This window comes from Miscanthus floridulus, chromosome 11 (genome assembly GCF_019320115.1).
Source record: "Miscanthus floridulus cultivar M001 chromosome 11, ASM1932011v1, whole genome shotgun sequence".
NCBI lineage: Eukaryota > Viridiplantae > Streptophyta > Magnoliopsida > Poales > Poaceae > Miscanthus > Miscanthus floridulus.
Genome location: NC_089590.1, coordinates 7,210,586 through 7,218,235, shown reverse-complemented (window position 1 = coordinate 7,218,235; position 7,650 = coordinate 7,210,586). Strand labels below are relative to the sequence as shown.

At 50.8% G+C, this 7,650-nt stretch overlaps 1 long non-coding RNA gene across 2 annotated transcripts; it reads left to right on the top strand.

The window, feature by feature from the left end:
- Positions 1–574: 574 nt before the first annotated feature.
- Positions 575–3,340, top strand: LOC136494262 (uncharacterized). Of its 2 annotated transcripts, XR_010768544.1 has the most exons (6): positions 575–1,355; positions 1,458–1,547; positions 1,646–1,713; positions 1,783–1,839; positions 2,140–2,621; positions 2,705–3,340. It is a non-coding gene; the product is annotated as an uncharacterized lncRNA (long non-coding RNA). The 2 variants fall into 2 exon arrangements; XR_010768543.1 differs by having other exon boundaries at positions 1,646–1,839.
- The last annotated feature ends 4,310 nt before the right edge of the window (positions 3,341–7,650 follow it).

Below are 7,650 nucleotides of genomic sequence, written 5' to 3'. Positions count from 1 at the left end.
TTGAGATAGGTTGGTCCAAGTCCAAGTGATGGAGCTAGATGGCACTCAAGTGATAGAGATGGCCAAAAGATGGAGATCGATCAAGGGCTCCAACTTGGAAAAGAAGAAAGAGAAAAACAAAATGATGGTCAAGACAAAGGTAAATGCTAGAGCTATTTTGTTTTGCCAATCAAGATGCAATACTGTGCATGATTGGGTTTAGGATAGATAGTCGTACTATTAAGAGGGGAACTCTCACGGTGATTACGGTTATCTAGTGCCACTAGATGATTTAACTTCATGCATTTGCATTAGGACCTAATCAGTGCTAACAACCCTTGAAAATGTTTGTGGAAAATGCTAACTCATCTTTAATATAATGGACCAATCAAAATTATACAAAGTCCTTTCAGGAAAGCATCCCCGCTGAGAGCCTTCGATTGTTGTACATCCAGAAAAATGTACACAAAAATTTGTCTTTATTAAAATCAAGGACTAATAAAACACCAAAACTCATCTGATGGCCGATCCATCCCAAGCACGCGGTCTTCAAGCGCGCCCCACTCGCCTCGCGACCAGGGATGGAAGCCTGTAATCATCGTTGAATAATATCGGCGGTTCCAAAAAAACAAAAACTCAACGCGAGGCCGGGGTCATGAGACGGCGGCAGCGCCTCCACGCCATTGGAGGAAGAGAAGTAGCGGGCGAGGAGATGGTGCGATGGCCAGGAGATCGGGGCGGCCTCGATCTGCCATCGCGTCGCTGGATGGAGGGCTGGAGGCCGAGCGTCGTATCCAAGCCTGCGCAGCCGCCATCGGGGACGAGGCCGTGATCTCTCCCACGCGCGATAGGCCAGGCGACCAGGGCGCCAGCCACCAGGCCACGTCAGGGACCGGCCACCAGGCGACGCCGCCCGCCGCAAGGACACGAGGTGACCGGATCTGCGAGGCGGCCTGGATCGCCGGAGGAGGAGTCGGAGGAGATGAATGGCCCCGGGGCTTGCTGAGCGGCTGAACGCGGCGGACATGTCCCTGGCGGCCGCGCACTGTCGGGAGCACCGGGACCTGCTGCATGCGACTGCGGACAGTCGCTCCCCGCTCGGGAGGAGGACATGGCGGCCAACGGCGCCCGGACGGGGAGTTCGACCCGGGGGCGCCGCCGCCATTCGGGCTGGCGGAGATCCGCGCGGCCATCCCCAAGCACTGCTTGGTCATGAACCCCTGGCGCTCCATGAGCTATGTGCTCCGCGACGTCGTCGTCGTCGTCCTGGGACTCGCCAAAACAGCCGTGTGCCTCGACAGCTGGCTCGTCTGGCCGCTATACTAGGCCACGCAAGGCACCATGTTCCGGGTGGTCTTCGTCCTCGGCCACAACTGGTACGCCTTCACCACCACGATCCCGTGCCAAAGATTGGATTGGCCTTTTTATTTTCATGCGAGTTTTAGCTTTGACTCCTGCCACATGTCTGCTGTTTGCAGTGGACACAGGAGCTTCTCAAACAACCCCAAGTTGAACAGCGTCGTCGGCCACGTACTCCATTCCTCAATTCTTGTCCCATACCACGGATGGTAGGATGGTTGCCACCCATGTTTCTTAGGGCTTTTTAGTTTCTATGGAGGATTATCATTGATGTTAAGGAAGGCCCTGTCTTTGAATGGATTTTCAGGAGAACTAGCCACAGGAAGCACCATCAAAACCACGGCCAAGTTGTGATAACTTGGAGCTACCAGAGAGGTTGTCTTTTGGATTTGGAAAAACCTACTGCTTTTGTTGCCAAATTCATTGCAGGCTTTTGGATTGCAGGATTTGGCCTTGGAGAGAGTATTGAATAACATCACAGTTTCCTGAATGCCGTAACAAGTGAGAAAAAAATCCTTCTTGTATGGAATATCGAAGGATCATATTCAGACTGTTTTATCGATTTTATTTTTTGATGTACCATTGAATTGCCATATTCTGCATTGATGTAGCATTGAATGGTCATATTCTGCATTTGCAATATTAGGTTGAAACAAGAATTTGCATGGTTTTAGATTACCATACAGCCGTTGATCGTGACTAAGCTGAACCCAAAGTTCAAGCTTTTTAGATGTTGTCTTTTGGTGTGTTTAGAATTGTTCTTTTTTTGTTCACATATGATTAATATTTTTTCTCTTTCAGGATTGCTTGCCACCACAAAAATCTTGGCTTGCCACCACAAAAATCTCGGCTTGTGTCTAGGCTTGGTCTTCCAGGTTCCTATGATGTATTTATTCCTGGTACCTTTGGATTTTGTTATGTAGGTGACTGATACAATCTGTTACATTTCCTTGGAGTTATACATTGCTTCGGGGAGACAAAAACTATTTATATTAGTTTTAGGAGAGATATATAAGCACATAACTAACCTGAACACTGCTCATTTGAACCTCAAAGGATGGCATTGGGGATTTTGGTTGTCTTCTGATTGGTGCTGTTATTACATTTTTTTCATCATGTCAGAATTCAGTGTTTATGAAGATTTATAGATGGCATCTTTATTGAGATATCCGTTCATCTCCATGGTTTCTAAATAACTTGTCAACATCAGCAAGCTTGTTTTCCATGGTTACGTGGGCATGGGACTTCACCAACTTCGGACAGCGGGAACAACAACATACTAGGCAGGGGCATCAGCACGAGCACTAAATGTAAATCGGTCTGAATTTTTCAAACCATAATTTCATTGTTCTTTTGATCTTTGCAGAGCTGGGTTAATTCCTTCTGGTGGTGGATTGTTGATGACAATAATGAGTGCACCTCGAGCATGCGATTCCACGTGCTGGTGCAGAAGTGCCCCGGGTGCAGCTCCTACAACACCATGGAGATGAGGGCCGCGTGCCCCAGGATCTGAGGCGAACGAGGCCAAGCCGCAAAACGCCAGGGAGATGCCGTCCAACGCCTGGTGGAGATTATCCAGCAGGACGTTGCTGCGCTTAAGGCTAGCACGAGACATGTGCTATCTCAGTATTTACTTCATTTTCAAGAAATATATTGTATTTTTTGTTTTTACCGTAGCGTTAACACGGGTAATATACTAGTGTGCACAAGTGTTGGAAACATTGCAGAGTTAATACATTTGCACAAGGGTGGAAGACATGGAGTGAAGAAGTTGCTCAGGTAGTATCGGACGTTGATCACGCTTACATCGGACGCTAAGGCGTTGCGTCCTATGGCTAACCCTAGCTCAGCCTGGCGCTACAGAGAGCATCGGATGCTAACACTGTGTGCATTGGATGCTGTCTGATGTGTTTCGGCTGTTCTCTGTTTGCACGAAATAATTCTTCGGACATTGGTTAAACATCGGACGATAACGTGTGAAGGCATCGGACGTGGCGCTAGCACTGTTCATATGCTGACCAGGCGGGCCAACGTGCATCGGACGATAAGTTGCGTCTGATGGGGTGACATCGAACATGTTCGATGAGTTATGGGAGTCTCCTGAACCTCTCTGTGTGACATCAGATGCTGGAGAGTGTTCACTGGTGCAGAGCATCAGTCCCGGGTGAGAAACTCTCTTTAGTTTCGGTTTCCCAATCGGAATTGTGAATCTGGGACTGAAGGTCTTCAGACCTTGCCCTGGGGCTGACACGTTTAGTCTCGGTTGGTGTTTCCAAACGGTACTAAAGGTTTTTTTTATTTCTTTTCTTTTCATTTTATGGTTTATTTTTAATTCAATTCTTTTTTGTTTTGATTAGCTTTTCGTATATGAATTCTAAGCTACAAATATACGTCCATATATACGTACTTATATGATTCCGTTCGAGTATTATACATAAATAACATACTAAAATGTATGAAACTATATATATATATATATATATATATATATATATATATATATATATATATATATATATATATATATATATATATATATATTAAGAGGTTGTAGATGCATGGAATATGTACATAATAAAGTAAAAAAAACCTTGTACTCATGTCCTTGGGATTTCATTCAACCCTAATCTTCAGTCGTATGGCTACAAGGTAATATTTCTTTATTGTCACAGTAGTACGTGGCTTTGGGATCTATGACCTCATCCATAAAAAATCCTGACAATGCCTTATGAATTGCTTTGATCTGGTCACATCACAGAACCTTTTCCTTTCTCCATTCAATCTTCAATTCGAATGAAAGGAAAAGTGTGAATATATACATATATATATATACATATGATTATATATATCAACACAATGGTAATAAATAAATTGTGTATATTTTTCACGTACTTCAAGGATCTCTTCACTTGTTCTCCTTGAGTACTCCATGAGGAACTCACAGACGTAGTATCCACATAGTTGTTCCGCGCTCCCTGCTGCAGACACCACTTTACAAGGAAAAGATTCATCATCAACCAATAAAGCAGGGTAATAATGAATTGAACTAAATAAAGATACGGTGACCTAGCTAGTTGTCGGGGACCTAATACCAGGGTACCCCAGAAGGTGGAACCGATAACCACCGAACGTGAAAAACCTCTAGAAGCACAAGGGCTCCTTGTCATCCCATGTTCGAGTGACAGGAGTTCGGTTCCGCCTCGCCCGACGCCTTGAGGGCGGGCTCGGTCTCGCCCGAGGGCTGAGGGATGAATTCCGTCTCGCCCGATCCCGGAGGGGCGGGGTCAGCCTCACCCGATGCCTTTGTGGGACAACCCTGCCTCGCTCCAAAAGCTCAAGGCAAATCTCCGTCCCGCCCGACGCCTATAGGGCGGGCTCGGTCTCGCCCGAAGGCAAAGGGATGGATTCCGCCTCGCCCGATCCCGGAGGGATAGGGTTAGTCTCGCCCAGGAGATAGGGATTGGTCTCCGCCTCACCCGACGGTCAAGAATGAGCCTCGCCCTGATCGATATCTATCCCTCGTAATGATGGGTACAGGACGAGACAAGACATTCGGGTCAACCATGGCTCCAACGACCATACCCTGCGCCCTGGCAGGAAAAGGACTGCCAGGGAACGACAGGACTGATGCTTTAGACCCTTCCGGGCGCCGCAGAGCCCAAAAGGTATTACAGGTGTGTACGCCTCACTCTGTAGAATTGTAGGCACCGCCTTCAGCTCTGGGACACGGAACCCAACGAAGATATACGACAACCACTATGCTCCAAGAACGGATTTGCAATCTCCACGGACGACGGGTATTCCGTCACCACGCTGTGGACCCAAGGGAGCGGCGCCCGCTTCCCGACCCCTCAGGTCCTCCCAGTCGGAAGGCCTTGGCCACGGTGCCACACCGGACCCCGACCCCGAGCTCTCCCAACAAGGAATCATGGGAACCAGAAGGCGCACGGAGCGAGGCTGGGAGAGGCTACTAAGTCAAAACCACTGTACTACAGCCCATACCCTGGGGGCAGCATGCTGTGACTAATCTGACATCCTACAGAGATATCGGCAACATCATAAGCATTTATCTTCCTTCGCACTCATCAGAATGGGGGACCTGACCAGGTAGACGTGAGCCACAAGGCTAAGTAGAGTACGCATCCTGGAACCCTCACCCTTGTAAAGCCAGCTCCTTCATCTATAAAAGGGGATGCGCTTCCTCCATCAAAGGGAGGAGAAAAAATAGGACCGAACAATAGAACGCACTCGTACACACGAGCAGCTACGAAGCTCTCGACCACCTTTCAATCTTTCGATCAGAGACTTGGGACCAGTCCCTCTCTCGGCAGTTTGTATCCCTTACTACAGACCGATCACGGTGCTAATAACACAAGCAGCAACAAACTGGACGTAGGGACGTTCCGCCCGAACCAGTATAAATCCTGTGTCCTTTAGCGCACCATCCGAGCCTAACGCGCATTACTATAAATTTACTTGCCGGTGCTTGTATGAAACACCGACAGTTGGCGCGCCAGGTAGGGGCCTTGCGCGTTCCAAATCAGGTCTCGGATGGCCACCCACGCAATCACCTGGGCCTCGGGCGCACACCTGCATTTCGGCGACCTGGATTTCATCGTCACATTAGGAGGAGAGCTGGCGCTGACTCACTCAGCCGCTCTGTCTCTCCCTCCCATCAACCTGAACCTTCTCAGGCTTGAGGGTCCACCGGGCAACTCCCGGGGAGTTCCGCCACCTAAGGAGACCTCTCACAACGCCACCATGAGTCCGGAAGGGTCCGTATGGAGCGCCCTGACAGCGTTTCCGTTCGGTCTCCGCAACGTTGCGGCAACCGCTGGCCGCCTTCTGGCGCTACGTGTGGTTCAACCACCCACGGACATCAAGTTCGTGGGGACAATTGAGCGGGATACGGAGACCCTCTACGAGCTCCTCAACGAGGAGCCCGTATCGCTCTCCAGCTCAGATTCCAGTAGGGGGAGTCACCACCCTTCCCGAGAATGCTACATGACGCAGACCCTCGAGGGTCACGTCGAAAGCGCCTCCAGGGAAGAGGCCACCCCCACAGACAATCCTGATAGCAGATCCGGGGAAGAGGGGACAACCCCATCTCATTTGAGGATGGAGCAGCTAAGGGCTCGACAGCAAGAGATCGATGAGGCCGGGAAAGGGCTCACACGGGAATACGCGGACATCAATCGCGAGATTGAACGCCGCAAAGACGGGGGGCGCGCACGCGCCATAGCCCGCACCGTACATTAAAGGATCCTCACCGACGATGGGGCCTTTCCTCACTTTGCTCGAGCTAGCCAGAACATCGCCGCAGCAACCGCCTTGCTGCATGGCCTCCCGGAGGCCGCAACGTCCGAGGATCGACGCGCTTATCGGGAGATTCGCACGTTGCTCGAGCGTGCAGCAGCGCAGCAGGCGGAAAGTTCATTGTCTCGATGACGCGAACCCGACACCAGCCAGCGTGCGCCCTCAGTGCGTCCCACCAAAGACGCATCCGTACACCAAACACCGCCAGCCGGCGGGCAGCCCTCCGTCGTCCCTGTACATCAACGCCTCGGCCGTGGCCGCGACGTACATAGCATCATCGACGCCCGGAGACGTGCCCACGGCGACGATGGAGAAGCAGCGCGCCACGGCTATCATCCCCGACGTGGCGGGCGCTATGACAGCAACGAGGACCGAAGCCCGAGCCCCGTTCTGCCAGGCCCTCAGGCCTTTGGCCGGCACATCCTCAACGCTGTGTTCCCCCTAAGGTATCGACCGCCTACGAACATTCCTAAATATTCTGGCGAAACAAATCCCGGGCTTTGGCTCGAAGACTATCGGCTTGCATGTCAGGCCGGTGGTGCGAGTGATGATGATTTTATTATTCGCAATCTCCCGCTGTTCTTGGCCGACTCGGCACGAGCATGGCTGGAGCACCTACCGTCCAACGCTATTCAGAGTTGGGCGAATCTGACTGAGATCTTCGTGGGTAATTTCCAGGGCACGTACAAACGACCTGGAAACCCATGGGACCTCAAGAACTGCCGTCAGAAGGCCGATGAAACCCTCCGCGGGTACATCCGGCGCTTCTCCCAACAGTGCAATGAGCTCCCGAACATCGCCGATGCCGACGTGATAGGAGCCTTTCTGTCCGGAATGACCTGCGAATCCCTGGTCCACAAGCTAGGACGCAGGGGCCCGCGAACTACCAAGGAACTTCTGGACATCACCACCAGTCACGCCTCTAGAGAGGAGGCGGTCGGAGCCATCTTTGATCGCTCCGACGGAAAGACCAGGCGGGTCGAGGACGCCAGCGAA